The sequence below is a fragment of the Bos indicus genome, chromosome 14 (assembly GCF_029378745.1).
Source record: "Bos indicus isolate NIAB-ARS_2022 breed Sahiwal x Tharparkar chromosome 14, NIAB-ARS_B.indTharparkar_mat_pri_1.0, whole genome shotgun sequence".
NCBI classification, from domain to species: Eukaryota; Metazoa; Chordata; class Mammalia; order Artiodactyla; family Bovidae; genus Bos; species Bos indicus.
Genome location: NC_091773.1, coordinates 39,030,237 through 39,043,098, shown reverse-complemented (window position 1 = coordinate 39,043,098; position 12,862 = coordinate 39,030,237). Strand labels below are relative to the sequence as shown.

The 12,862-nt window shown below is 42.9% G+C and overlaps 1 protein-coding gene across 2 annotated transcripts in view; it reads right to left on the bottom strand.

Annotated features, from left to right (window-relative positions):
- The window catches only part of HNF4G (hepatocyte nuclear factor 4 gamma), a 133,482-nt gene extending 126,558 nt beyond the window's left edge, over positions 1-6,924 (bottom strand). For both annotated transcript variants that reach the window (XM_019974067.2, XM_070802731.1), the window contains exon 1: positions 6,628-6,924. The gene's annotated coding sequence lies outside the window, so the exon portion shown is untranslated. The remainder of the gene's footprint in view (positions 1-6,627) is intronic.
- Positions 6,925-12,862: the final 5,938 nt, after the last annotated feature.

Genomic DNA, 12,862 nt, shown 5'->3' with positions numbered 1-12,862 from the left:
AAAGGTGACTAGAAGGCAGGGAGGGAAATGATGATGACAATGGCAGAGAGTTTTCCAAACAATTGATACAGCACTTTTGAAGGTGCAGAGCATGGTGCCTTTGAGGAAATAGAAGAGATTTCAGCTAAAAACTAAAGTAAGAGATGTCAAGAAAAGAGAGATGAAGCTTGGAGTGGAAATCACAGACCAAGTCACACAGAGTCTAGTGATGTCAACACACTTGGAGTTCATGATAAGGGTATTAGGAAGTGAATGAATGGTTTTAAGTAGAAGAAAGAAGACCATGTCAGACCTGTTTCCTCTATATCATTCTAACTGCTATCATGAGAAATGATTGGAGTTAAGACTAACCAGGAAGGGAGAACAGTTGGTTGCTGCAAAAATTCACATTGAAAATAGTAATGCCTTTGCTAGAGAAACAAATCTTCTAGACAAGAGAACAAACTAGAGAAACAATCTTCTTCCTAAGTACTTGACAATCTGGCTCAAATGGCCAAATGAGGTCTAGTTTTGCCATACAAGCTAGCTTTTAAAATATGGACAATTTTTAGGACTATAATAGTTGAAAAATTACAAATCTATAATGACCATGATCAAATCAAAACTTCCTGTACTATCCTAGAGATTTAAGGTCTGCTTCAATCCTTCCTACTGTCTCATCTTCCTTATTCTACAGTTCTTAAAGTCAACTGAAAGAGCTTCAAAAGATCTCTCAAGTCTACCTTATCCTCTTCATATCTCCTTTCCATTGGGCAATTGAGGAAGTTTCCTACAATTCTCCTGTCTCTTATCTGTGCCTCTGTGATCCAGCCTCCAAAATGTTGCCAATCAATTTTAAAAAAGAAAAAGGAGACAGAAAGCTTTCCTAACTCAACCTACTTATAGACTTTTAATGCTCCCCCTTACCTACAGGACGTAGCTCAAACTTTTGTTATCCACATTCAGGATTGTCAGAATGGCCCAGGGCTCCTTCCCCCAGTTCATTTCTTGCCATTCCACTTATTTCAAATGTAATCTCTGCCCCAAACCCCTTTCTGATTCTTCTCTCTTCAGCAAGAGCTAATCGGAAAATCACTTATTCTTCCATGAAATCTCTCTAGGACATTCAAGCTAAATGTATCTTTTGTGTTTCCCTTTTCCATGGTATTTCTATTTACTGTACTAATACAAGAGTTATCACCCTATGTTACAGATGGTTATATGTGTTTGTCTTCCAAGTAGATTATCTGTGTTTAAGAGTGGGGACACTGATTTATTTATGCCCCTATTCCAGGTATCTAGTACAGTGCATATAATTCCATTCCATTTAAATTAAAATACAAACTTTATTTGCAACCTATATCCATAATATCAGAAACAAGAAAAGCAAAAGCAAAAAAAATAAAATAAAAATACTGGGACAGATTCCATAATCTGACCAAGAACACACACAAAGTACAACACACTATGCAAGCCAAGAGGGATAATAGTCAAAGATTAAAAATATTTTAAAAAATACTAAATTACCAGACCCAGATGGTGGTATCAGTAGATACTTTTAAATGAGATGGTAATTCACTATCTAGATGTCTGTAACAATTTTTCACTATCATCTATAAATGTGATTTTTCTATATTGAAATAGAGTGCAGAGAAAGGGTCAAATGTTCAACAAATAAAATGCTTGACTTAAGTAATACAAGAATTAATCCACATATACTTTAAGAATAAACTGTTATTTTTACTTTAAAACTATTTAAACTGAGGCACAGAAATGTTAAGCAAGCTGGCAAAGGGCAAAACTGAGGTTTGCATTAAAGTTTTGATTCCTCAGCCCATGTTCTAACCACTGAACTATATACTCGGGATGTTCCTTGTCTACACTGTTTACCTAAACACTTCATGAATTCAGGGACTATGTCTCTTACTCATCACTGATCTCTGAGGCCTATTAGAAGGGTTGGCCAGGGGTGCAGGGGCCACCATAAAACTCTCGAAGTCTTATGCAATTTGTGTGAGTGCTCAGTCACTGATGTTGTGTCTGACTCTTTGCAACTCCATGGACTGTAGCCCGCCAGGCTTCTCTGTCCATGAAATTTTCCCAGCAGGAATACTGGAGTGGGTTGTCATTTCCTCCTCTGTGGGATCTTCCCAACCCAGGGATTGAACCCACATTTCCTGTGGCTCCTGCATTGACAGGTAGATTCTTTCCTGCTAAGCCACCTCGGAAGCCCCTATGTATAATTCCTTTAGAGAGAGGGTCAATAAAAGCGGGTGACACTTATTAACTTATTCACAACAATCAAGTAGCATTGTAGATGAATTATCTCATTCTATCACAACAATAACAGCAATGCAGAATACATGTCAGGTACCTAGTATATTCCAGGCATTGGTCTAAATGTTTACATGTATTACTAACATATATAATCATTATATTAATTTTATGAGACAGATGTTATAGTCACATATACTTCAAAAATGAGGAAACTAGGTTTCAAAGAGGTTAACTTGCCCAAGTGCCCCAGCTTTTGTCCCCGTTTTAGTAAACAGCTGGGCAGGAATAGAAGCATCCCTATGTGACAACAAAGCAGTCTCTCTAGGCTTACATCCCATGAGGTGGTCATCCTCAAAGACCTTCATGTCCCCCACAATGTTAAGAGAATCACAAAAAAAGAAAAAAAATTAATTCCATATGCATTTTCCATAGGGTCATCTTGAAAAAAACCAAAGGTTTTCACAGCAACACAATATCAGAAGCCATGAGCTAATTCTCCCATATAGAGAGCATTCTGTCCCCTTATGTATTAAATACAAGGTAGGAAGTACAAGTATAGCAGAGGATAAGGTGGTTGGATGGCATCACTGACTCAGTGGACATGAATTTGAGCAAACTGGGAGATAGTGAAGGACAAGGAAGCCTAGGGTCTCAAAGAATCAGGCATAACTTAGCCACTAAACAATAGGAAGTCCATATCGTAAAGGGAAAGTTTTCCTTAAGGGTTATCCATGATGAATGGGTAAGATAGTTCTGAATTTCAAAGTTACTTATATAAACATGCAAATATGCATACATGGAGCAGGGTTGTTGCTGTTCCTTACAGACTTTTGTGACCTAGAAGTGCTTTCTCCCAGGAATACTTGGTCAAGAACGGGAGACATGGCAAGGCCTGTGGGGTCTGATCAAGGTATCATTCCTCATGTCTGCTTCAGCTGGGCAGTCCTGTGCAGTGAACAATCGAGGACTTCTTGAAGGTGCCAAGGTCACTCCTATGGCTTAGATTCACAGTGCCTGGACTTGAATCCCCAGTTTTATCCTCTGTAGATGTGTGACCTTAGTCAAGTTTTTACATTTCTCTGCCTCATTTTTCCCATCTGAATATGGGGAGAATATTAGTATTAGCTGCATAGATTTGTTTAAAGAATGTAAGAGAATAAATTCATAAGAATGGCTTAGAACAATATGTAACACATATTAAGGATTCAGTAAGTTTCAGCAAAAAACATATGTATTAAGATTCCTAAATAGTTCTCCCAAGTGTAAGAGGAAGCCATATTTGAAGCACTTTATGAGTCTATGTATGAGCTGATTGATACCAATAGGGGAAAATTTCTATGGGGAGAGTAGACAGAGCAATTCTGCAAGGATGTATGTATGTACGTACAATGACGTATCACTGTATACTCAGTTGTTCTGTTTACATGTATAGTTTCCTAAGGATTCCAAACTGCAATATCTCACTTAAAATTATGTTTCATTTCTAGGGATGTGAATCCTCTTACAAAGGTAGCAAACACATAAGTCAAGAGCCACACAATCATAACAGCAACTATTAGGCTCACCAGAGTCACATGTTTGTAACATCAAAATTCTCACTTAGCATGCACCAGTATCTCTAGCCATTCAGTAAACGGATAGTGACGAATAGAGTCAAATAGAGTCTTTTACAAGCTCAAAATAAGAGTGATATTTTAAAAAGTATTTAATTCCTTTTCCACTTTATTACTATATTCTCAAAGCAAAATTCTCAAGCTCTTCAAGTTAGATGTTACAGGGCTGGTTATATAATTTCCAAATATCCAACTCTGTCAATGAGAAATCCACGTTTCAACAATCACACTGACAACATTTTAAATAGATCATTACTATTCAGTGTTGGCAAGAGTAAGGTAAGGACACTGTGGGTACTTAGGAAGGGTCTTTACAATATCCATCGAATTTAAAGTGAACGTCCCCCTGGAACTGGTAATTCTCTTCTCAGAATAAATCTTCTGTAGTATTCTTGCAGAGACAATGTACACAGATAACCACTGCATCACTCTTTGTAATAGTAAGAAACTGGAAAATCCAAGTGAATATTCTGGGGGATGTTGGTTGGATGGTTACATTAGGCACATATGTTTAAAAAGAAATCTTCACATACTGACAGAGAAATATTTGAGAAATATTAAAAGAAAGCAAATTTCAGAACACTGATAAATGAACTATTATCCAATTATTTGAAATAATGAAAGATTCTTGTGGTTATACATGGGAAGGAATCCCTGAAGGCTCAGAGGTAAAAAATACACCTGTCAATGCAGGAGACCAGGGCTCGATTCCTGGGTTGGGAAGAGCCTCGGGAGAAGGAAATGGCAACCCACTCCAGTATTCTTGCCTGGGAAATCCCATGGACAGAGGAGACTGCGGGCTACAGTCCACAGGGTTGCAAGAGTCGGACACAACTTTGCAACCAAACCACCACTACCATACACATGAAGGAACACAAGTCCAAATCAACAGCAGTTACACGTACGGAATGGAATAGGAAAGGGGGTTCACTTTATATTTTACTATAATTTTCTTGCTGCTTTATAAGCAAGTCATACTTTTAGAATTCAAAGAAAATAACAAGAATTTTCAAAAGAAACAGGGAACGAAAAGTTATTATTTGCATTATTATTTGCAAGTGTAAAAAAAAAAAACTTAGTCATCCCCCAAATTAATTTCTGCTGTCCCATATGCTTAAAATGACAGCTGAAGAATAAAATGCTTATGAGATCTTAATAGACACACTCTAGTTAAAAAGGGCTTCCCTGGTAGCTCAGACGGTAAAGAATCTGCTGGTAATGCAGGAAACCAGGGTTTGATTCTAGAGAAGGGAATGGCAAACCACTCCAGTATTCTTGCCTGGAGAATTCATGGACAGAGGAGCCTGGCCAATTAATGCATGGGTTCACAAAGAGTCAGACATGACTAAGTGACTAACACACACATACCTTTATAAAGCATGATGAGAAACATTCCCTATTTGTAGGCCTATGAATGGAGCTGAGGAGGAATGGGAAGAAGAGAACAGCCTTCCACCTACACTTTTGAAAAGTGAAAAATAAGTAGTTTACCACCACTGGTCACCTTCTTTCTCCACCTTCTCACCCAAATGGTACCAGAGAGGAGCCCAACTCTTCTAGGCCACTGACTTCAAACTCACACTAAATAAATAGATCAGGTGACTTGACTGATAGTACTGAGCACAACAGATGAAAACAGAGGGAAGTGTGCTGAGAGGGTGGGGACAACAAGGTTATTATGAAAAAACTGGTGCTAGCTGGAAGGGAAGAATATTGTACCAATGAAGAGAATATACATATGAAATGAACGGAAAAGCAGGAGAAAGTAACAAAACAAAAGCAGAAAATGTTACTATTTATGAGGTGTTTAGTTTTCAGGACATCCCATGAAGTGGACAGCGCTGTAGTCTGCATTCTCTAGGGCTGCCCTCATAGGAAAGCTGACTGAAGGCAGGTTGCTTGTTGGAGAGGGGTCCTGTAATTGTTTAGAACAAGTCTCAGAAGAGCAGCACATCAGGTATGAAGCCCATTACATTCAATTCGAAGATCTTATCACGTGCTGGGCTATTCCCGTTAGACATGGAATGATTATTGCTTAAACTGTCCATTGTTTAAACAAGCTTCCAAAGGACATTTCTTCCCAAAGGAAGCTAAGGTGATTTAAATTGAATTATGTATTATATAATTCTATATAAAGATTATATATATACATATATGCACATACATGTATAGACAGAAAGAATGACATAGACCTACATTCTTCATATAATCGCCCCAGAGGCATCACCTGAAGATACCTACTCTCAAAATGTGTCTAACAGAGAACTGGTAGAGGCTGAGACGGGAGCAAAGGCCTCGGGTGATGATCTAGGGCCAAACACCTCCCTACAAACCTCCGAGGTCCATAGAATATCCCAAAGCCCTGGCCTGGCCCCAGGCCACAAAAAAAAAAAAAAACTCCACCGAAGCCCCCAGAGACCAGGCAACCACGTGACTCGCCGACAGACACCGAAAGTTCCTCTGCCAAACATATCCAACTTTTATTTTCTCCTTTTCCTGAGTGACCGGCTGGCGCATGCCCCCGCTGCCTCACCTCCGGCCCTTTCTTCTTTCCAGCACTTCGGGCTATGGGAGGCCTCGGGGTATCTGCTTTCAAGCTCGACTGGCCTAGGGGGTCCTAAGGCTCAGCCCCTCCCGGGCGCGCGTCCCCGGTGCAGCCGCGGGAGGGGAACCGAGCGTCCTTCGCTCCTACCCCGGCCGGAGCTCGGCAGGCTGGGACTCAGCCGCTGGGCTCGTGGGGCGCGGCGGGGAGACTTACCTGCGCGGAGCGGCTCCCGGAGCTCCCGCGTCGCCGTAGCCGCACGGCCGCCGCCGCATGTCCCGACGACAGGTCCCCCCCTACCCGCCCCGGCTGCGGGGGTCCCGGGCCGCACTTTTCCCAGCCTGGGAAGGAGGTTTGCGAGCGCCGAGGTGGAAGATGGGGGTGGGGCGGGGTGATCGGGGAGACGAGGCGTAAGGATGTTGTTTTGTTGTTGTTTTGTTTGTTTGTTTGTTTTTCCGGATCCCTAGCAGAGACTTTAGACCATATGCTGGGAGGGTATTAGCCCGGCTCAATGGCGACAGAACAGCGGCCTGACTCTCACCGTCCGATCGATTTACTAAACAAACTGAAACGTGGGTGGGGATGTTAAACAGTAACCAGCTGCCTCAATGAAAACTGAAAGCTGCGAGGCCGCCACCGCCTCGGCGCGCTCGTTTCCCGGTTCCCAAGGCCCCGGGGCGAGCGGCGGGCGGGCTGGCGAGTCCCGGAGCCCTGCCTGCGTGGACCCGAGCGGCACTCCCCGGGCCTCCCGGAGGCCTCCATCGCGCAAGGCGCACGGCGGCTGGACCATCGGAGCCGGGTTCCCTCTCTCCGCCTCCAGCCTCCTGAGGACCTCCCGGCCTGAGGCCAAGCGCGGCCCCCGGGACCGCCGACACAGTCCCCCTCCCAGCCCCGGGTCACGCCTCGCCCAGGGCGGTGTCAGCCCTGGGCCAGTGACTCTGCACAGGCGGTAGCGCGGAGAAGCCTGCTGACCCGAGAATGCTCCTCTCATTCCGAGCCAATGAGGTCCAGAAAAGGGCCGGAAGTATTATTAAAGGGAATTAAGGAGGTTCCTAGGGACAGCACTGCGGCCGCACCACTAGGGGAAGCCTCATCGATTTCGTTAAACTGCATCTTGGGCCGCTGGGATTAACTTCTGCCCTGCGGCTTGTGACCACCTTGCTCGGCCAGAGTTCTGGGAAGTAGAGGGAGCCCGGTTTTCCATTCCCGGTTAACCTCGCCACCTGTGGCTTCGGTCACTTAGTACCTCTTTACAGATGTATCTGATGGAAAACTTCCTTTCTTCCTCCCACACACTAGGAACCGTCACAAACTTGAGACTTGGAGTAGTGATGCCCAGACCCATCCGAGATGCGATGGTCATCCGGATCAGGTTTTTGTTAACCAAGCGATATAGCCAGAAGCAGTGGCTCTTAAAAACATCTCAGCAATTTAACTTCGTGGTTTCAGGAATGAATGACTTCGGGTCAAACAAGTAATTATCTTCATGAGATAAATAGTTACTTAATCCCTAAGGTTTTTCTTTTCCGACCAGGGGGGTGGTGGTTATTTTAAGACTGTAATAACAATGCCATGGAGATCAAAGGGCTAGGTATTTTTTCTTTTTCTTTTTAGATCGGGTTTACTAAACTTTCTGGGTTTCCTCCTTCTGAATCTCTTGCTGAAAGGCTCCTTTAAAAACGAGTAGTTGGTGTTTCACAAATCAGAACAAAGAAGAGAGATCATATACTACTTTCTTTAGGTCTACCTTCTTGAGCAAAACACATTCTTTTGGTCTCATTGCCCACGTGGTCTGCAAACCAGGTCTCCAAAGTGGCCTCCCTCTGTCCAAATCCGCTCCAGGAAACCCTCCGGAGACAGCCCAGGCATGAGAATAACAATTAACTGGCTGTATTTATTATGCAAATATTTCAACGATGTGTTGTTTAAAGATCATCCATGGTCATTCTCAAAAAATATTTCCACATACTTGGATAATGAGTGTAGGTTGTCTTACTCTTGCCAAAACAGAAATATACAGTTCCCGTAAAAGGCTGAAAAGTCTGAAGTTAGAAACTGTCCATATCTGTTCTCAGAAATTTTGATGCCATTTGACACCTGTAGTTCCCAGCAGAGAAACCAGAGTCTCCGTTTATTTCGCTCCTAACAATCCCTAATGTCAGTGGGTTCGATTTGGGATGATCAATTTCTCATCCCTGTGTAGTAGAATCGCTAATCTACCAGGAAGTGATCATCATATATTCTGTATCAAAAATTATTTTGATACAATATGTAAAACCTTTGCCAGAGAATTTTATTGTCACAAGGATTTTAACTAATAAGAAGGGAAATGACAGTACATTCAAGGAAGTATATAAACTCTTAAGACTTAGTTATTATCTAAAGGAAGTATTGGGGCTTCCCAGGTGGCTTAGTGGTAAAGAATCTGCCTACCAAGGAAGAGAGGAGGGTTCCATCCCTGGGTGGCGAAGATCTCCTGGAGGAGGAAATGACAACCCCCTCTAGTATTCTTGCCTGGAGATTCCTGTGGACAGAGGAGCCTGGCGGGCTACAGTCGAGTCACAAAGAGTTGGAGGTGACTGAGCACGCACAGAGGAAGCATTGCATCTGTTCAACTTAGAAAAATCCCTCAGAGTGTAACACTGCCAGTCCTCTCTCACTCGCAGCAAGTAGGGAGTGGTTTCAGGTAACTAAATAAATAGACAAATAAGTGACTCTGTGAACTAAAGGAAAGTATGAGAGGTTGACTCAGCTACAGCTTTGGCAGTTTTTACTAAATCAACCAATGTCAACTGACCCAGCTTTAGAGCATCACTTACATTGGTCCTGAAACTAATTTATTACGATTCTCCATGGCATGGGTTTATGATGCTGAGAATGAAAAATGTGCTCCATGGAGAGTAGTCTCCCCTGACCGTAGGGGTGGACGGAACAACAGGAGAAGAGATCGGAATAATTTTTTAGGGCAACGTTTTCCGAAAATACAAAGTTCTGTTTCATTAGTCAGTATTTAGGGAGAAATCACACACATATGTGTTTATGCCATATCTGCTTTTAATCTGAAATTAAACACCGCAAAGTGGCGTCATAAAATACTTTGCCTGGCTTTCCTGTTAAATGTCTCTTTTAACCTGGGCTTTTCCTTTTCGCTTTGATCAACTTTTTTATACGATTTGTCCCCCCTTCCCAATGCCACCAAACCGTCTGGATAAAAATTCCGGGTTTTCCCAGGAGCGCTTCTGATACTATGAATGGAAAGCTGTGGCCTCTGGCAGAGCTGTGGGGAGGGCGCGTGCTGGCGCGCGGAACCTGCGGGGAAAAGGTCTTGCAGATCTCAGCTCCTAGAGGCCCTGTTTCCGAGGGCAGCTCCACGCCCTCCGCCTGCACAGAAACCTTCCCCAGACGGGAGGTGTCCACTTCCTGCCCAGGTGCTCCACCTCTGTTGACCCGGTGTCACAGCCGTCGCACCCACATTGGAGCCGGCCACCGCCTGGGAGGGCGCAGTTAGCGGCGACGACCGCCCACCCGCACGCACGCTTCCCCGCCGGGGGTTAAAATTAAAAAGGAAAACTAAAAAACTCGCACAGTTCTCCACCTGCCGATCCTTTCTAGATTGGGCAAAGCTCACAGACCCCTTCTAAGCCACTCAGATGTAAAGGACCGCGGGCGGGATATGGCCACGGGGGTTTCAGGGGCAATTCAAAGCCTGGAGCTGAGCTCAGCGCATCCCCCACCTCAACCTTTGGGGCGAATCAACGGATAAAGCAGCCTCCGCCAGAATTTCAAAAACTCCCTGGACTCCACTGAATGTTTTTTGCATCAGAAGTGAAGGATTCCAGTCACTGGGACTGGCGTGGGGGTCGGGGGTTGGGGAGAAGAGGGTGCTGCCGGTGGAGGTGGGGTGTGTGTGTGTGTGAGAGGAACATTCTAAAGCCATCCTGTCTTGGAGTGTAGGGCCCGGGGCTTTTTCTCCCGCCGCCGCTCACTGCCCTGTAACCCAGTCTCTCTCCGGAAAAGCACAGCCCTTTGGTCCCTAGCGCAGTCCAAAGCGAGGCACTGCCGAAGCTTTAAAGCTGCGAGGCCCCCGACTGTGGGAAAGGGGATGCTAAGCCATTTCATAGCCGCCGACTCTACATAGTAGCTTCAATGAGGTCTGCCCCTCCGGGCTGGAGCAGTAGCGGAGTTTGTCTCCGAATCCCGGGCTTTGGTACCCTCGTCTGTATTTGGTTTGTCGGACTTTTCACCGGGCACTCATCTTTAATGCCTTGAATTTCAAGTGGTAAAACACTCTCCCCTTCCCTAAATCCGCAGAATGGGCAGATTAAACACGGAGGAGGGGGCTGATTAGTGTTCCCCCCAGCCGCAGCATCACCAACACGGTGTAGATCCTAAAAAGCAACCTCCAGACCCTTGCCTGGCTCTTTGGAGAGCTAGGCTCTTAAAAACAGACTTCAGAAAAGCTACTGGCAAGGCCTCCACAGCTAGGCACCCTACTTGCCCACACATTGGCCCACATAAAAATTAGCCTTTCTTTTATGGCCTCATCACAGATGAGCACCTAGAGTAAACCCATGTAAATAAGGCCACAGGGGTGTTTCCATTACCTGTTAATCTAAATGAAAAAACCAACATTTCAGATTAAGTGGCTCTGTGGACACCTCTGGCTGAGACACTGTCAAAAATCGAACATTCACTAATTCTCAATGTCAACCTAGGGTTCCTGTGCCAAAAAAAAAGTAAAACTGCTAGGCTGGATCTCTTCCCCAGCTCCTCTCTTTGTAGATTTCCTGCGAAGTATTGACTGCCAAGGTCTCTGCATGATTTGCAAACTTTTACAGTCATTTATGGTACATGCAATAAAAAAGAGGTGATATGAACACGCTAGTTCAAGGTGTAATGCAAAGATGTATTCCGTGCCCTTGGCAACTATCTGTGGGACCTATTTGTCTTTGCAGAACACACCCTTCTCTGAAATGAACCCCTCTGGAACAAAGATTGGCCCTTTACATTTCCAGGGCCTTGGCCCCTCCATGGAAAGGCATGTGTTCAAACCAGAAAATTTGATTCTTTCTACTCATTTTAAACCGGGGGGGGGGGGGGGGGGGGGGGGGTAGATTCCAATAAAAACTGGGGGGAAAAAAAAGAAAAAGAATCTTCAAGTTCTCTACTTCCCTACTCTCTCTTATCATAAAGAAGATAGGGAGGGAAAAAAGAAAGAAAGAAAATTGATTGCCAAGTTATAATGTAATCTCCAACTGCCCCTTCCATAACAGGATCCACAGGAACTTCCTTGTTGAGAAAATAAAAGGATTTAGATTATTCAGAGAAAACACACCATTTTAGACTGTAGGTGCCCAAAAGAGAAAAAAATTGTAAATGTTTTTGCAAAAATACATAACCAGTCAAAAACAGATTTGTTGCTGGATTTTAGTTATACAGTTTTCAATAAAGAAAATAAATTTGCAAGCGTTCTGTTCTACTCTGTAACTGTAGATAAAGACATAAAAGCCTTATTAGAAACTCTACACCCTTTTACCAGTTTTACCAGTCCTTTTTTTTTTTTTTTAAGGCTATGTGTGGGAGATTGAGGAGGGTGAAAGAAAAAGAGACTCATTTCCAAAATGTCCTACTTTGAACCAAATCGGTTTTCTCATCAAGTGTTGCAAATGAGAACAGCTTACACATAGCTTCTGAAAGGTATTCTGAATCCTCTACCTGCCATCTAGTGGACAGAAGATAAAATGCTGATTCTAGACATCCTTAAAAGTTTTAAGGGTCTTTAGCTGTTTTCTTATTTATAAACCAAAACAAGTCTAAGAAGTGAAAAAGAAAATATAACTTTAAAACTTAAAGGAAATAAAGCAAATAGTTGTGTTAGGGATATATAAAATAGCCACTCAATTGTGTTCCATTTCCTTCTGTTTTTAATAATCAGTGGGGTTATCAATCTTAGCTGAGACAATCAATTTATTATTATACTTGCTTTTCTTCTGCATATCCTCTGCACATAGATTTTATGCTGTTTGTCTTCTTTTCAATTAAACTCATTATCAGTTTTTCACCTAGTTGATATTAAAATTTTTTAAAATTCAAAAAGAACTTAATAATATTCCATTTCTATTTGGACTCTTAAAATAGAATATCCACAAAAAGGATTCTCCATTTTGTAAGACACAGTGAAAGAGAGAGAGGAAAGAAAGGGATAAATGAAGGAAGAAAAAAGAGAGAGAAAAAAGATTGAGTTAATTGTACACTTGCTTTTGACACTGTGGTAAGTATTATACTCCTTCAAAACTTAACTTTATCCAGTACCAAAAAATAAGTAGGTTAAAATCTAGTTGCTTTATGGCAACTTACATTTCCTTGAGGTTCACATTATAAAATATTGAGCATATGTAGGAGGTTTGCTGTATGAAATGTTCATTAAATATTAATATCATCACCATGTTTT